Source organism: Sarcophilus harrisii, chromosome 2, assembly GCF_902635505.1.
Source record: "Sarcophilus harrisii chromosome 2, mSarHar1.11, whole genome shotgun sequence".
Lineage (NCBI taxonomy): Eukaryota > Metazoa > Chordata > Mammalia > Dasyuromorphia > Dasyuridae > Sarcophilus > Sarcophilus harrisii.
The window spans coordinates 177657526-177676805 of NC_045427.1; the positions used below are offsets into that span (position 1 = coordinate 177657526).

At 32.7% G+C, this 19280-nt stretch overlaps 1 protein-coding gene across 1 annotated transcript in view; it reads right to left on the minus strand.

The window, feature by feature from the left end:
• DLGAP2 (DLG associated protein 2) overlaps positions 1-19280 on the minus strand; it is a 733602-nt gene that overhangs the window by 125986 nt on the left and 588336 nt on the right. The window lies entirely within an intron of this gene.

The following is a 19280-nucleotide window of genomic DNA, read 5'->3' on the forward strand; positions in this document are numbered from 1 at the left end:
GTCATGAAGAGTTGGTACCAACTAAAAATGACTAAACACCATTTCCTGATTCAAAGAGTCACTTTATGCACTGTTCATCTAGAATCTTGCTAGGTATATTTAATATTACATAAAAATAATTCATAGAATGTTTGGAAAATGGCCACCTTTTAAAAATATCATCTTTGGTGATATTTTTATTAATTTCATTAAAATCTTACTTTGATCATCAACAGAACACAAATTAGGTTTGATTCTTAGCTTGTTTCAATTGTATAAATCATCTTCATGTAGTTTTCTAGAAGGAGAACTTTGAATAAAACACGAAAAGGGAAAAGTCAAAGATAAGTTGAGATAGGTCCAAATAGCTTTCTCCTTTTCCTTGTATCTTAAATATGTAGAAAACTTCCCTTCTCCATTCTCACCCTTGCTTTTCCTCTCTTTTTTATGTATTTTCTTTTCCCTTTTGAATGCAAACTTCTTGAAGGAAGGAAGTGTCTGTATTTTTGCTTCTGTTTGAATCCCAAGTGCTTGGCATAGGGCTTGGCACAAGTTTTAATAAAACATCAATTTAACTAAATGACCCCCACGGAACTCACTTGGCCAGCTAAAGTAAATCTCAATTTTTTCATATGCAAAATGGAGATAATAATTGCATTTAACTCATGGAATCAACTTAATATATATAATTATGGTGGTTTATAAATCATAAAGTGCTACATCAATACTAATATAATTATTAATTGTTATTTTTCTGAATTATACATTTTGAAGCCCATCTTCAATGTCATCTCATTTATGAAACTTCCCTAAATCTCCATTAGAAATAACCTTTCTTCTCAAACCTCACATAGTATTCTGATTTGAATCTGTATTGCAGTTATTATGTGTCATAGTTGTTGGTTATGAATCTTATTCATCTAACTCAACTGTGAGATTTATGAAGGTGGGGACCATGATGATATAGTATACAAATTTTAAGATCTGGTTTCCAATGTTGACAATTATAATCTGACTTTAAGTTAGCTACTTAACCTGTTGAAGCCTATTTCCTCATTTGCAAACTTTTGCATAACTTCATTTGCAAAGTTATACAGATGACATTTCAGCTCCTTTCCACTTCTAAATCTGCAATCTAGATCCCAAATTTCTCTCAGCATGGTGCTTCATATACAATAAGCAGGAAATAACTGTTAAATTGAAATTCATTTTTAGCAAGGGAACAAATGTGATCAAACACAGCAGCAGAAAGCCAATGAATGGAGAAGAATAGAGACAGTCTTATGATTTTTGATATATTATCGTTTTTGAATAAATCACTTTAAAGCTAATTATAATTTACTAACACATTTCTTTATAAAAGAAAAAAATAACCATTCAGATATTTGACAAACCATAATTTTTAATGTGATCAGCAACTTTTGTTTTTAGCAATATAATGAACTTGGCAAACGACTACTAATTATAGATACTTGTAAAATAATACTATTTGAAGTTAACATGGAACATTAATCTCCATAAATGAATGTGGTAAATTTATGGAGTGTACATAAACTGACTCACATGCATCATGATTTTTATATTACCACATCAACCTAAACATCTTCAGTAGCAAAATCATGAATCTCTAGCCTCCAAGAAGATATTCCTCACTGTAAACACCCTTCTTGGGGATCATGGAAAGATAAAATACTCAGTGTCAGAGTTGGAAAGGACTTCAGACCTTCAATTCAAACCAACTAGAATAGATATCTCCTCTATAATATTGATGACATTGTCTATCCAGCTTCGATCTTTCCTTGAAGACTTGCAGTGAGAAGAAATCTGCCACCTCCTGAGCTATCCCCATTTCACTTTAGGTCAGCTCCAAATTTTAAGAAATTATTCCTAACATCAGATCTAAATTTATCTCCTTTCACTCTTTTTCTATCATTCCTAGTTTGCCTTTGAGGACCAAGTAGAACAAAATTAATCTCTCTTTCATAGGACATTCTCCAGATATTGTCTACTCAAAGGATTTTTCTTTTTCAACATATGTATTAGCATTTCCTTCAATTGGTCCTCATATGACATGAATTTTAGGCCTTTGACTATTCTCACTGTTTTCTCTGGACACTCTCTATGTTATTGATATTCTTTCCAAAATGTAGCACTTAGAACTCCAGGTTAAAACTAGTATAGAATACAGAATGGAATATACTTTCCTATATTTGAACACTTTGTATGCCTATGTTTATGCAGCTGGAGATGACATGAGCTTTCTTATAACAATAATAATAATTGCAATTATTATTAATTGCTGTCATTTATGTAATCTTCATACTTTACAAAGAGCTTTATATAAATAATCTCATTCTATGCTCACAACAACTATGTAAGATAAGTGACTCTTTATCTTGACTGCTATGTCATAGTGTTGACCATATTGAATTTGCAGTTCACTAAATCTTTAGATCTTTTTCTGAGGAGCTGCTGCTTAGTTACAGTTTCTCCATTTTATACTAAATAAAGCATGCAAATTTTGTTTTATCTCTTTTAAATTTCATATATTTAAAAAACTCTTATTCTGTCATATAGTGTGTTGGCTAATCCTCATAGATTTGTCTCCTACAAGTGTGCTTTTGATGCCTTTATCCAAGTTATTGATAAAAATGTTTAACAACACAGGGCCAAGAATAGATCCCTAAAACATTGGAGACTTCTTTCTAAGTAGACATGAACATGGTCATGAATACTCTTTATATTGGACCATTTTCACTTTCTTAAATATCAACTAGCCTATCGCTTTTTATTTTTTCCACAAGAAAAGTATGAATCTGTCAAATGGCTCACTAAAATCTATATGCAGAATTCTATCACTCCATTGGCTTAATAACCAAATAATAAAAGGAAATGGAATTAGTTTGGCATGAGCTGCTCTCTGAAAGCATGGCTTTTTATGTTCATCACATTACTACTTTGAGATGTTCACAAATTATTCCTTTAATAATGCAGTCTAGAATTTCGAATCAAACTCACTAGCTTATTGTCTGCAGATTTCATTCTTTGCTTTTTAAAAATTTACAATAACATTTCTCTGTCCTTTAAGATCTTTCAGAAATAACAAACAGTGAATAAATAACCAACTTGGAGTCTTGCGCCTAAAATATTTCAGGGCAGGTACGTTGTTGTTGCTATTGTTCAGTTTTCCAGGAGTCTTTGAATCTTTGTGACCTCATTTGGGGTTTCTTGGCAAAAATACTGAAGTGGTTTGATGCTTTCTTTCTCCAGCTTATTTTATAGATGAGGTACTGAGGCCCTAGCTTAAGTGACTTGTTAAGTGTCTTAGGTCAGATTTGGATTCATGAAGATGACTCTTCCTGATTCCAGGTGCCACACTCTATCCATTGCACCATCTAACTACCAAAAGAATTATTTTATAATGTCCCTATTTATTTAGCCATTTGGGGGGGTCCTTTTCAATCTAAATATCATTCTTCTTGTCAGAGAAAATAGAAACAAAAGAACTGAACAGCAGTCTTTTCAGTTTGAGGATAAAGTGGATACAATGTTAGACTCAGAATCAGAAGGACCTGAATTCAAATGAAGCCTCGGATACTTACTAGCTATGTGATTCTGGATAAGTTCCTTAATTTCTATTTGCCTTAGTTTCCTCATCATAAGAGAATAATAACAATAATAATAGTTCTCTCATCATAAGGGAATAATAATAATGATAGGACTTTCCTCAAAGAATTGTTATGAAGATCAAATGATATAATATTTGTAAATCACTTCATAAACTGCCTAACACATAATAGGGGCTTAAAATACTTCATCTATTTCCTTCTTTTTTCATCGCCTTCTTTCTTTCTTCATTCTTGTTTATTTTCATCATTATTATTTTCATGATTCATAGATAGTGAGCAAAAATTATATTCTTCTTTAATCTACACATTTTTGACACTATTAATATGTTTACCACTAATATACTTTGTATTCATCCTTTATCTTGCTTCTATCTTTTGAATGTCTTTTAAAATCTAAGTTGTTTTACATTTCCTACTTAGATCATTATCTTAAATTGAGGTCTTATTTTTGCCTTCATTAAATTGTTTCTTTTTGTTTATTCATAATTTCTTTCCTGAAAGTTTTCTTCCCATTATGGAATAATTACATTTATAAATTTTAAGGCTATGGCATTCTATCTATCCTTTCTTTAAACCCTGAAATATGTTCTCAGGGATATGCTGGTAAATATCATCAGGCTCCCTACTGCTCAAGGAAAAATATATATGCATATAATGCTTTTAAATTTATTTCACAGTATTAACATTTTCCTCATTATTAAATCTAAATAATAAACAAAAGTATGATTTGTAGCATTTGCCAATTTCTGAGGTCAAATGCTTACACTAAAAATTTAACGATCAGCTGATGTAATCAGATTTGAGCTTTTATTCTTCAGAAATCTAGGCAACATGTGATACTACATCCAATTTTATTCTCTTTCCCTATCACAAATTCTCAGATTAATCACTTTTTTCTCAAAATCCTTAAAATTTCTACCCAAATATCAAATTCTTTTTTTAAACTTGATGAGAATTTTATCCAGAATAAAAGTTTCCTTCATTTGTTTGTCTACCTTTTAAAAGTAATTTAATAAATTATTACCTGCTCTGCCTTTTATGAAGATCTATAGCATTTTCTAGATAAATAAATCCTCATCATTATTATAGCATGCTTCACTGAAAGATTTATAATTTATTTCCCAAACTCCTCATCTATTTCTTCCTTTTGTACAAGTAGGTTTGTAAGACATTATGATGAAAATAATGCTTCTATTTCTAGCTTTATGGATCTTAACTCTGATTACTGCATCTCTAAGATGTACATGTCTTCTTTACACAGTATTATTCCACTATCAATCCATTTTTGCTCTATCTTCATTCTTTTAAAGATAGTATATCAGGATAGAGACCGGTGGATTCTAATTGACTAGAGATATTCTGCATCTCCTAGGAGTGCCTTAAGAATATGGTTAATGGGGAAAATGTTTTACAAAAACTTCAACATGGGAAAAATGAGAGAGTACAAAGCAGAGAAAAAAATGAAATATCTCTGTCTTAGAAAATGTGTGTTTAATTCAATAAATCTTTGTTTATGGAAGCCACCACATATATAGTACAAGCAATGATTGACAATAGCATTTTTCTCCCTGTGTGATCAAACTTTCTCTTTTTGTATGCAATATTACATATATGTAATGTTATAATACATGTTTGTAGATGAATTAATGAAAAGGCATTAAGTTCTTGCCATATGTAAAATACCACACTAAGTATGTGAGTACAAATCAAAAAACATGTCAGTTCCTGTTCTCAAATTGTTCATATTTTTGGGGGGAGATAGTTGGAGGAAAGTTATTTGCCCAGAGTCACGTAGCTATTAAGTATCTGAGGCCAGACAGTTGGGATACAGTAGCAAAGCACAAGGCAATGCATCTGCCTTAAGGTTCCGTTGATAAAAACCTTATCTGTTTTAGATGTTGATATGTTGATACCATATGGTAAGCACATAATGTGAATACAATTCCATATTGCTATATAAATCTATGGCATACACACTAACACACACAATATATGTAAACACAAGAGTTGTACAAAGAGATGAAGGACAGGGGAGGCAGGATCAGAATAGCATGTTCTAATATGGTGTTTTCTTAATGTCTTTATGCAAAGTTTCTTTTAAAAAACTGTGAAGAGTCAAACATTTTTAATTTATAAGAGAGTTTATATAGGTATGCAATGTAGGAGAACCTGCATCCCCACCCCTATTCCCCAACAAAGAAAAAAAATTGCACTTGAATCAGAAGAAGCTAGTTCCTGTCCTGGATCTGTAGTTAATAACTGCAACCTTAGATCACCCACTTAACCTTTAGTTTCCTCATCTGTAATATGGAGATAAAAAAATATTACCTCCTTTATAAGGTTCTGACAAAAGCACTTTTTTAGACTCAAAGTGATTGATCATGTGGGTAAATATTATTTGTTTGGAAATCAGGATAACATTTGTCTGTCCATAAACTGGTAGTAAATCCCCTGTCCTTGGAAATCTTCCAAAAAATCACTGACTGTAGATAAGCAATCACATTGATGCTGTATGCCTTGAATATTTCAGAGAGTTAGGTATTCTTTTACAATCTCCCAATTTATTTGGAGCATTAAAATAAATAGCTACTATATAGTTCCTATTTTGCAATGGAGATGAGAGATGTTTTAGCAGATGCTATTCTGGTATCTACCCAACTGACCACTTTTTTGAACTGTACTTGAGGAGTATTTGGAGGTGTGGGGGGGAAACCTGAGAGAGAAGAGTTAGAAGGAATTCGTGGGCAAGTGGGAGTTTATCCATCTTAGGGTTTTATGATTATGCAAGAGTCAAACAATGTTCTATGTCTTCAGATGAGTACTTCTTCTCCTTTCTATAACACAGAATATGCTGAAGATTGCTATTTTTTGTTCTTGCTGGACTGAGTGGACAGAAGTGGGATCTGAATTAATTTTGAAATACCTCCCAAAGCAATGGTTAGTGAGACAAGGCAATTATGGTGCCTTCCCTCTCCATTTCTTTTTTTCCCCCTGTCCCTCCTACCAGGGAAGTAGTTACCTGCCTTGGTTATAAAATCTACCAAGTTTTGAATGAGAAAGGAATGGATCTCTCTTTCCTTCTCTTGAAGGGGAAGAGAATTAAAAAAAAACCTGATGAATTCTCCAAAGTTAGTACCATGCCTGATGGCTGCTTTTTAGACAAAATATGCTATTCCTCTTCCTTTTGCTCACTCTCTTTTCTTTAAAGTCTTCAACAGATCTCAGTGTGACTGAGGCTGCACCCATTCATTGATTAAGGCTAGGTAGTAATTGAAGCAAAGAATCTCCTCTTTTTTTTTCTTATTATTGTTTTATTTCCCTTTATATAAAAGAAATCTAGTAGCTGTTTATAATTATTGTATTTGTGAACATTGGGTAAAACTCAGGCTTGTTAGAGGGAGAAATATCCTCAGATTCACTGATGGGACTGAAAGATAGAAATAGATTGTGCAGCTAACACTTATGCTAGCGCAGCTATGTGGTGCAGTAAAGAGAATACTGGGCCTGAAGTCAGGTAGCCATTTCTTCCTGAATTCAAATCTGGCCTTAGACACTTACTAGCAAGCGACTTAATTAAGTTTGCCTTAGTTTCCTCATCTGTAAAATAAGCTGGAGAAGGAAATAGCAAACCACTCTAGTATCTTTGCCAAGAAACCCCTAAATGGGGTCATACAGAGTCAGACATAACTCAATAACAACAACCACAATAATGCTTATGTGGTAAGTAGAGAACACAAACAGATATTTCTTGGTTTTAATTCTTTTCTCCCCATTAGAAAAGAGATAGAAGCAAACTTTGAAGGATGTGAAAAGTTAATGGAATTTGTTTCTTCCCTGGTAGAGATGGTTGAGAAAGATAAATGTTTCAAGGAGGAAATTATCTTATGTCAATAGCCATTGCTTTCCAAAGTACTTTGGAAACCATTTTATTTGTACAATATAGTAAGAGCATCCAGTAGCTACAGAGCTATAATGTTTTATAAAGTAATGGAAGGTGAGCATACATCTGGAGACCTAGTTAAATGCTCAACTGTAACTTTCCCAATACTTCCCAGAATGAGAACACTCTTCAACTCACCAATTTGCCAACTAGTAAACACTAACTCTTCAACTACCTTCTTCTGAATCCTCTCTCCCAGAAATCCCCCCCCCCAATATTCCCAGAAGCACAAGTTTAAAAACATGTCTAGTATCTGATGGACACTACAATAACATTTGATTTTAATCATCTGTCATCTCCATAACAATTAAGAGGTTACATTCATTTGATAGTTTCTGTTGATGGTTAGAGCTAGAAAAAAATATTTAAAGAAACACCAAAATTTCAATAGCAAATTTGAAGTCAAGACCTGATGAACTGCACAGAAAAGCTCATTTTGATATAGTTATATACATATATACCTCATTAGTTACATAGTGACTCCTTTTGGAATATGAATTCCTTGGGGTTACAAAGTGTAATTTTGCCTTTCTTTGTATCTCCAGGGCTGAGAAAAGTGCTTGCACTTGGTAAGGAGTTAATAAATGCTTGTTAACTGAATAACCTAATTAACTTTGTAGAGATTTTAGAAACTGAAACGTTTGAAAATATTAATTTCACTTGATTAAAAGTGTTATTATTTTATTGAATAATATTTGAATTCATCTTTTAAATTCAATACGTCCTGTTTTGTACTTTGCACTGGAAGTGCAGTACAGTACATAATTTTCTTTTGCTGAGTAAAAACAGCACGTGAGTCACATTGCTAGCCCTACCTACCTCAAGGACACAAAGAGATCTGAGAGAATCAGCAGGGCACTATCAGAAGAACAAGGCAGAGATCTTTGCCTGAGAAAAACAAAACAGCAGGCTCAGGAAGATCAGGAAAGGTTTATTTAGAAAACAAATAAATAAAGTCTCTACTTAAAGAACATGAAAGATTCTAAGAGGCAGAGGTGAAAGGGAAGATCATTCCAGGTATGGGGGAACAACCATAAGGACACAGAGATGAAAAATGATGTATTGTAATTGTGGAATGACATGTTGACCAGTATGGCTGAATTGTAGAGTTTGTGTTTAGGACCAATCAGGGGACTGGAAATAGGGCTTATAGCCTTAGATTCATGTTTCTAAGATCTAAGATCTAATGAGAAATGTAGAAAAATGGAAATATAGGAAGGAGCTACTTGATGAAGAGTTTTAGATTTTGATTTTAGATATATAATAGAGTCACTGAAATTTATTGATTGCGGGAGGGGGAAGGGAGAGTGACACAGATCTAGATACTTTCTTGAACTAAACTCCCAAGCATTCAAAGTTTACTGCAGAAAGCACAATTCCACTGGGCCACATTGTTTGAATGCCAAATCTATACTTACCAAAAAAAGACTATCTTTTGGAGAACTCACGCAGGGCAAGAACTCACAAGGTGGCTAGAAAAAGAAATACAAGGACACTTTCAAGCTTTCTTAAAAACTTTAGAATGGAAGCATGGCATTCCCTCATCAGAGAAGGTGCTGTATGAGCAAAGCAGAGTTGAATTAGCTCAGAAGAAACTCAAGATGAACACAATTAGAGAAGTTATCCTAAATGTTCATATGGACTTCTTGTGTCTGATCTGTGGCAGAGCATTCTGAGCTCTTATTGTTCTTAGCAGCCATAGTTGGGCACAATGTAATTCGGTTTTAACATAGCAATATCATTTTGGTCTTCTTCAAGAATGAAGGACAACAAGCTTAACCTAAGCTTTAAAAAAAATCATTTTGACACCTGTGTGGAAGATAGATTAGAGAGTAGACGAGATAAAGAGACCAAGAAGGCTATTGTACTAACCCAGAGTAAAGGTGGTAAGGATCTGAAGTAGTAAGAGAGCTATCACAGTATAGAAAAGAGGATACAGGTGAGAGAAATTATGGAAATAGAAGGGATAAGATTTGGCTACTGATTGGATATGTAGAATGAGTGAAAATGTATTCATCCCTAAGGATATCTAGTTTATTTCAAAATTAGTAGTCATTGTGCTAACATTTTTAATTCTTGAAATTAGGCAGTCAACCAAATCCTTGGTCCCCTCATCAATAAGTTAAAAAAACAACAACAACAACAACAACCAGTTTTTAGAAGAGAAAGCACTTTTCCTCCACTTATGACAATGAAATCTGTGAATTAGAACTCTGAAAATGTCTGCCATGTTTATTCCTGGGAGCATTTGACAATCATGGGAAGCTCTAAGCTTCAGCACCCCAAGAGGGATTTTGAAATGGAAATTTCCTATCTACTAAGCTTTCCAGATTATTGCACAGATTCTCATGGTGCTGAAGGGAACAAAACCTGTCTTAAATAGAATCAATGGAAACGAATTGATTTTTATCCAGAAATATCATGGTTCTGGAATATCGCTTAACAGCTTTTCTCAGGGCAGTTACCTCCATGAATGAATATAGAGAAATATGGAAAAGAGAGGTTTTTTAAAAATTTAAAATTAAATATAAGCATGCCATATATTTCTCTATTTTCCTCCATTACTTCATTAAGTAGTCATTTCTCTTCCAAAACATTTCTTTTTCACCCACTTGGATCCAGAGTCAGAGGATCTGGGTTTGAATTCTGATTTTGCCACTCCACTTGGGTGACTAAGTTTCCTCAGCTGTAAAATGAGAGGAAAGAGGTGGAGTAGATCAAATTCAAATAGAAAGGAGTCTATTAAACTATTATTAAGATTCCTGTAGGCCATAAATTAATAGTTTTAAATTTTAATCTTTGTTCTGTAAGAAACGACCAGCAAGATGAATACAGAGAGGCTTGGAGAGACTTACATGAACTGATGCTAAGTGAAATGAGCAGAACCAAGAGATCATTATATATGTCAACAATGATACTGTAAGAAGATGTATTCTGATGGAAGTGGATTTCTTTGACAAAGAGACCTAATTCAGTTTCAATTGATCAATGATGGACAGAAGCAGCTACACCCAAAGGAAAAAACACTGGGAAATGAATGTAAACTGTTTGCATTTTTGTTTTTCTTCCCGGGTTATTTCTACCTTCTGAATCCAATTCTCCCTGTGCAACAAGAAAACTGTATGGATCTGCACACATACATTGTATCTAGGATATACTAGGACATATTCAACATATATAGGACTGCTTGCCATCTAGGGGAGGGGGTGGAGGGTGGGAGGGAAAAATCGGAACAGAAGTGAGTACAAGGGATAATGTTGTAAAAAAATTACCCTGGCATTGATTCTGTCAATAAAAAGTTACTATAATAAAAAAAAATTTAATCTTACATGTTTTCTTGTATTTTTGCTGAATGAATATTTCCTAGTTATATTTTAATCTGGTCCAATCTGCCCTCGAGCGTATAGTGAGCTACATATTTGACACCTCTGGACTGGATAACCTCTAACAATTTTTAAGAATAGAAATCTATGCTCATATACTCATATGCTCATAGACTTTTCAATAACTTCCAAAGCTCATAGTCTATGCCCAAGCCACCTTCTCTCACTCAATTAATACATTTACATTGGCTCCCAATTGATTCTTGGGACAAACACATACTGCAAGTCATGTGTTTTAAAAATCTTCATTAATTACTCTTTCTAGCTCTGTTGTTTTACCTCCTCTATATTATTCAAACTTTCCATTGCTTTATTCAAAAATTCCATTCTAAGCAAGGAAACTGGCTCATAGTACCCTTGTGTATTTTTCTCATTATTGTTTGTGAATCTTTATACTTGACATTCCCATCACCTAGACTATACTGCTTCCTTTTTTTTAATTAAATTTTTTCACTTATTAAACTTTTATTTTCTCTCCCTTCTACCTTTCCCCTACTCCACTGGGGAAAAGAAAAAGAAACAAAAAAACCCTTGTAATAAATATGAATAGTCAAGCAAAACAAAGGACTATATTAGTAATGTCTAAAAATGGGCAGTATTCTTTCATCATTAGTCCTCTGAAATTATATTTAATGTCTGATCATTAATCAGAATTCTTAAATCTTTCACATTGACAAAACTGATCAAAAAAGAAAACAGGAAATGATGAATGTAGGAAAAAAAACTGGCTCATTAAAGAAATGTTGGTAGAGCTATGAATTGGTACAATCATTTTGTAGAACAATTTGGAACTATATCAAAAATGTTAATAAACTAACTAAAGTAAAAAAAAAAATAAAGTATTTGACAAAGTAATACTACTACCAATCTTATATTCTAAAGAGATGTAAAAAGGAAAAAAGTTTAATATATAAAAGATATTTATTTTTGTGAATGAATTTAATGGAATAAGAAATGACACTGGAAATAATTTTAAAAAAATGTGGGAAAATTTGCATGCCCTAATGCAGTGAAGTGAGCAAAATGAGAATAACAATTCACACTATGATATATTTATCTTTTTTTTTTATTTTCGATTCCAATTTATGTTGTTATCTTCCAAAATAGCTTCTCGTTTACCTGTTCATGGAAGACTTGATGCTAACCCTAGGTGATTATTTAATTCACATATTATAGAAAACTTACTTCCTTAATGTTTCATTTATCTCTGATAAGGACTGCTAGTCATTTTTATGTTAGCACTATGTATTGTATGTGTGTTAATAGATTTATGTCTATGTTTCCTTTTCTATTAGAATGTGAATTTCTTAAGAAAGGTGATGTTTTCCTTTTTATTTTCCCATAGTGCTCTACATATAGTGGTCATTCCAGATATTATGGATTCCTGAAATACTTTTATTATCTTTTTCATTATATTAATTTCAAATGAGTAAATATCCAATGAATTTTAATCATTATTTTTATAGAATAGTTGAATTAGCCATCCATTAAATCTTATTAATAAATATTTATGGGTATTAATACATTTAATACTTTATCATAAAAATAATAATATAACATTTCCTCTTAAATACATATTACTTCTATTCCATATAGAAATAATCAAGTCTTTTATCTTATTGAAGTGACATATAATATGATTGATTTTAGAAAAATACCATACTTTTATTTAATCATTTCAGTATTATATGAATTCAAGTATTATTTTAGAAATAATAGGAGTAACCTGTAGCTCATAAATATGTTTAGAAATTGTTTAGATAAATATATTTCACTATCTTGTTTAATCCTATGTTTTATTTTATGCATTTAAAAATTATGCATTATTTTGAGAAGGGATCTTAGCACAATGTCAAAAAAAATCTATGATACAAAGAGTGAAAAACCCTTCTCTCAGGAAACTTAGTTGATCAAGTATTGGAATGGATATACTTTCTGATCTGCAGTCAGAAAGACCTGATTTTAAATCAAATCTCAGATACAGTACTATCTTTGTGACCTTGCCTTAGTAATCTACTACTGTCTGCCTCAATTTCCTCAGCTGAAAGATACAGATAAGAATAGTACCTACTGCCCAGGATTGTTGGAAATGATATGAATGAAACAATATGAACAAAATGATGCTTGTAAAAGTGCAGGACCTGTCACATATGAGTTGCTTAATGAATGCTTATTTCCTTCCTTAAAATTTGATTAGATTAGAGCAGGAACTTTTTTCTATTTCTCCAAAGGCATTGAACACAATAGTTATATAATATGTGATTATTGAATTAAATTCACCATACATTTGTTAAACACCAGTCATGTGCAAGGCACTTTGCTAGGTTTTGGGGACACCAAGACATACATGAAATATTCTTTGTCTTCAAGAAGTCTGCATTCTCTTAGGGCATGTGAGAATGGAGATATGACATGTATTTGATAAGTATAAGATAGAATGTGAACCCAGAAAAACCTCAATATATTTTTTCTTATTTTTTTATTATCATGATGCTTCTTCCCTCCAATCTTATGTGCTCCTTCACCCATTGATGAGTTCTTCCCTAAAACTCTATTTTGGAGAAAGGCCCAGACCCATCATCCTCCATTTTCTGTACTAAACTATTATGCTTCAGCTTCCTTTCTCCTCTATCCTTTTATCTGTTGATGAGTTCTTCCTGGACTCTCCTTTTGAGTGAAGAAACAAGAGGACCTATCCTCCATTTTTCAAACTTAGCTCACTTTGCCAATATGTTCCTGGTCCTTTTTGTTGTTATAGTTTAGTCTTCCTGACTTCAGGTCTGTTACTTTATCCACTGAGAATTCTAGTTGCTGGACCTTCTTTTTAGTTCCTTTTTATGTGTCCTTAGCATAGTCTTGGAAGATAGTAGATTTTAATAAATGTTAATTGATTGATTACTGTCTTTCCCGATTAGAATGAAGCTCCTTGAGGCAGTTCCTCCTTTTTGATTGAATTTGCATCCCTAATATATAGCACAGTTCCTGGCACATAAGAGGTATTTAACAAATGCTTGTTGACTATTAATTAACCACTAAATAAATGTGTTCTTCATCAGTGAATGAAGATTCCCCGAATAATTTCCCTTTTTGTTCACTTTCTCTTTGAGATAAAAATGGTGGTTCTCCTAATGATATCAACTTTTAAATATACATAGTACAACTTATTCCAACTTATTCTTTTTATATGGGATGACTTTCTAGGAGGGGAGAGAGGAGCAGCAAAGGAGAATATTTTGGTTATGTAAAAACAAAAAGTATCAATAAAATTTATTCTAAAAAATCTCATGGTCTTTTGTACTTAACTCAGCTAAACATTCCTTTGTTTATTCATCTACTCATTCATTCAACAGTCATTTTTTACACACCTATTGTGTGCAAAGAAGCACTGTTACAGACAGAATAAACAAACAAAAACATATAAGCTAGATATTAATTCTAATCTTTCTCAGTCTTTCAAATTCAATGAAAGAAAATTCTTCCAATTCAACTAGCTCACAGCCACTTTTCAGTGTACACACTTTTTCTATCTTGTTCTTAATATCTAGAGAAAGAAGTGGCAGCTGAATGGACTACGAGGTCCCCTCAAACTCTCAGGTTCTGTGTTTTTCTTCCTTTGATAATTATTCCTTCAAAGTGTTTTACTGCTTAACTCAAGTTGGGTAGCTCTCTAGAACTTTATATTTGGGAAGGGTCAATCAAGTCTTTTTATTTGACAATGTGTAGTCTTCAACTGGTGGCCACAGCAATGGTGCTATTTTAATTAACTATCAATCTATCATAAAAGAGTTGGACTAGATGGCCTCTCCAGCTCTAGAATAATGAACAATAATCAATAATTATTCAGAGCTAACTATAAGAAGGCACATTGCTATCCCCTATATGGTTTACTTGAGAAAATTCCATTTGCAGTGCTTGATTACAGAAAATGATTCAAGCAGTAACTCTTGAAGTCCAATTAAGAAAGAATATTGTTATTATTAATGAAAATCCTGGAGTTCTCCCTGAAAACCCTTTCTACATTTCAGCATCAGGAAGACAAGACAGTTTTCAACAGAATTGGGAACTGTGGCTTTATTCTAAGAAATAAACTTGAAACAAGACTTCTGTTGAAATATGGAAATTTCCTTCACAGCAGGCCTCATCATATTATATTCTTCCCAAAGAAAGATTGATAATAGCCAATTAAAATATGGTCTTCTAGGGCTTTAGTTAGGCAGATTTTGAAAGAACTACAAATCCTGATCATTCTGTAGCACTGCATAGTTAAGTGGAGCTTCATATCAACTCTCAGTGGTTTAATGGGACAAAATGAGAATCCAGTGATAAGGTAAACTCACACCTCTCAAATTAAAATTAAAACATCATTACTGGATTTGGTTTGCCACTTGATTTGAATGTTTAAATACTTTTAATGCTAATAATACTTGTTTGTGCATATGAAGTAGAGAATATAGCCCTTAGGGATGTATTTCTTTTAATCTTGTGAGGGTTTTTTTTTTTTTTAATCTGAATTACTGCATCTTAAAAGATTTTGTAAATCTGCTCCTGCTGCTAGAGTTTCATGATGGAAAAATGAATAAACATTCAATGCACTGATAAATTAGATTATTTAAAATTCTATCTTAAAATAGAATTTTGGAGTTTTCAATTTCTTTTTTTAAAAATTCTCTAAGTGGAACACAAAGCCAACTCCAAAATGCTGACAATTTATTGGCAAAATAGAAAATTAAATTAAAGTGATTTCTATATCTTCTTGTCTCAGTTCAACTGTGAATACCTGGAAATGTGAATTTTGCTGTTATTTTTATAGGGACTGAAAAGGAAAAGTTATAATAACTACCTTAAACTTTGGGTTCTTGTTCACAGTTAATGCCATTTTATTCTCTATATATGTGTACACACACATATATATATACGCACACACACACACACATACACACACACACACACACATATATATACACATACACATATATACACACACACACACACACACACACACACATATATATATATATATATATATATATATACATACATATTTTAAAATCACATTGCTACTCAAAAACCTGCGGTGGTTTCCAGTTGCCAGCTGAATAGGATGGAAACTCCTAGGTCTGGAATTCAATGTTCTCATTAACATGGTTCTTACCTAACTTTCCAGGTTTATTTCACTTCTTTTTATCTTCACAGTTCAATGTCCTGGCCAAAGTAGTCTACATTCTTTTCCTCCTTATTTTATCATGTCCTATCTATAGTCTTTGCTCATTCCACTCCCCCCATCCTTGCCTGGGCATATCAAATAGCTGATAGTATAATGGCTACAGTGTTAGGTTAGGAGTCAGGAAGATCTGCCTTCAAATCTGTCCTTAGATGTTTCTTGGGTGTGTGACTGTGGGCAAATCATTTAATCTGTCTTTGCCTCATTTCCTTAACTGTAAAATGAGGATGAAAATAACATCTATCTCAGAGCATGATTGCAAAGATCAAATTAGATAGTATTTATAAAATGTGCTTATGAGTGCCTGATACATAGTAGGTACTATATAAATGCTTATTCCCTTCCTCTTTGCTTCCCCTTATGTCTCAAATACACTACTTCTATACTTGTCGGTTTTTTGTTGTTGAAGTCCTTCCTTTTTTTCAAATTCCAGATGAGTTTCTTCCATTAAGCCTTCCTCGATCACCCCAGGTGAAAGTTGTACCTTTCTCTTCAAATTTCTTGTAATACTGCCTGGATCTCTTATTTGAACTTAATATGAGTTATCCTTGAATCATTGTGTGTGTGTACTTGTTGTTCATGCTAGTCAGTAAATTTTAAGTTATTTTAGAGCACAAATTTCATCATATCTTTTATTATATGCACAATGTCTTTTCATAGGTAAGTATATACCCCATTCTTGTAAAAATGCTGCTATTTAAAATATATTTAGGGAAATAAGTGTATAATGCTATTGATGACTTTTAATCACTATCAATTTTCAGACTGTCCAGGTTCATAGAGGTGTCAGCAAGGTGTACTAGAAAGAATTTTGGATTTGGAGTCAAAAGACCTGGGTTGAAATTTCAGTTATGATATTTACTATCAGTAAATTTAGATAAATCACTTTACTTTTCTTCACTTCAGCTTCTTCATGTGAAATGAGAAGCATATTCTGAAGGAATGTATGATGAAGTAGATGTTGAAGTAAATAGCTTCCTTAGTCTTTTCTGACTTTAGGCATCTTTGATTCTACATTACAGATTTCTTGTTAGAGAAATGTTTTATAAATCATTGTGAATTTGAAGAACTTCCAAATGAATGTGGCCATGACGGTAAAAGGTTTCAAAATCATGTTGTATGAGGATCATTTGAAGGAACTTCAAAAATTGAAGAAGAAATAAAGGTTATATAATTTTCTTCAAATATTTAAAGTACTGTCACTTGGGAGAAGATTAGATGTGTTCAATCTGGTCCCAGTGGTAAGAAGAAGAAATAATGGATGAAAATTGTAAAGAGAAAAATTTAAGTTTTCTGTCAAGAAAGATTTCTTAACAATTATAGTTGTCCCAAAGTGGAATGGGTTACCTTGTGAGTTCTATTATCTCAAAGTGGGTTCAATAGGCATCTTCAAAGGAAGGTTGAACTACTACTTGTTGGAGATATTGTAGAGCATATTCTTGATCAAGTGTGGGTTAGACTGGATATCTTTTAAGGTCCTTATTAAGTGAAGTAATGTATGTAAAGATCTTTACCGATTTTAAAACTCTATATAATTGTCATCTATTATTATTCCAACTCTCCCATTTGGCAATTCTATGATAAATGTAAACTGTTACCCTAAGTAATGTGTGAGTTTGCATTCATTGCATGTACATATCCTGGTTTAGAAATGGAATTCTAACCTGACCTCTGTAGGATAGGCTAGGAATTCAGTTTATTGTGTATAAACTACAAAGTAGATATGAAACAATTAGAAAAATAAGGAATTGGCTCAATCAATAGGTTACACAGTAAATGAATCAATAGTTCTCTAAAATTTTGTAGAAGACATCCTTCCTTCCCCTACTGTCCTGTCTTTTACAAAACACTTGCATTGTGTCTGAGGACACAGAAATGTCATTGTTATATGATAAGGGAGATGATGATTAAACTTACATTGGATCCAATGAGAATAAATTCTGATTAATTATGCTTGCTAGGGCAGGTAAGTAGTGCTGGAGTCAAGAAAACCTGAATTCAAATTCAGCCTCAGACATTTATTAGCTTTATGAACCTGGGCAAGTCACTTCACTCTGTTTGCCTCAGCTGCTTCACTTACAAAGCTTCTTTCTGAAGAAGGAAATGGAAACCATTTTAATATCTTTGCCAAGGAAACCCCAAATGGGGTCACAGAGTCATACATGACTGAACATGTAATAAATAAACATTTATATGAAGCTCTGAGGTTTGCAAACCCCTTGACTTGTATTCTTTCTCATGAAAAATGCATTAGTGAGGGGCAAGCCAAGTGATATATGAAATATGAAAGGATTTTACCAACCACACATGGAAAAGCCACTTTGAAATTTAAAAAAGTATTAATAGGGTCATTAATTTTAATTCAGAAAATGAGCCAACTGCAATTGATAATATGCAAGGACATCTGAATCTTCAAAACAGCCTGTACTGGTTTGTGGGGCATACTGTCAAGCCAAACAGAAATTTAGTCATCTCCATTTAAGCAACACTCAAAGTAATGATAATCTTATGGAAGACAAATTCATTTTGTTTTGGAAAATTTTATTTTTGACAAACTTGAATCTATAAGCTGCTAAAAAATAATGTTTTACAAAGTTTTGGTGATTCAGAAAAAAATCTATATTAAAACTGAAGTTACTTAAGCATTATGATTTGTTGTCATTTTTCACCTGAGTCCATCTCTTCATAATGCTCTTAGGGATTTTCTTGGCAATTATTTACAAATGAGGAAACTGAGGCAAAGAGGAATGAGTGATTTGCTCAGCATCACAGAGCTAATAAATGCTGGTCCAGATTTGAACTCAGGTCTTTCTGGCTCCAGGCCAGACACCCATCTAGCGGCCCAAATATTACCATTATGTTATTATGTAATGTTGTGTACTAAAACTGATGATGTAGGGATCTTATTCTGTGCTGCACGGAAAACTTCATAAGAAAAAACAAGTCAAACTTAGTCAAACTTTGTGTCTCCCCCCAATTTTTTGCTGTTTTTTTGTGTTAACAGGGGGAAGATGGAAATTTTATCAATTATATGTATTTCTTAATTCAACTTAAGTTTTTTCCTTCCAAGAAAATGTTCGATAAAGGAACAAAGGGAAGGACACAATCATGACAAATATACAGACAAA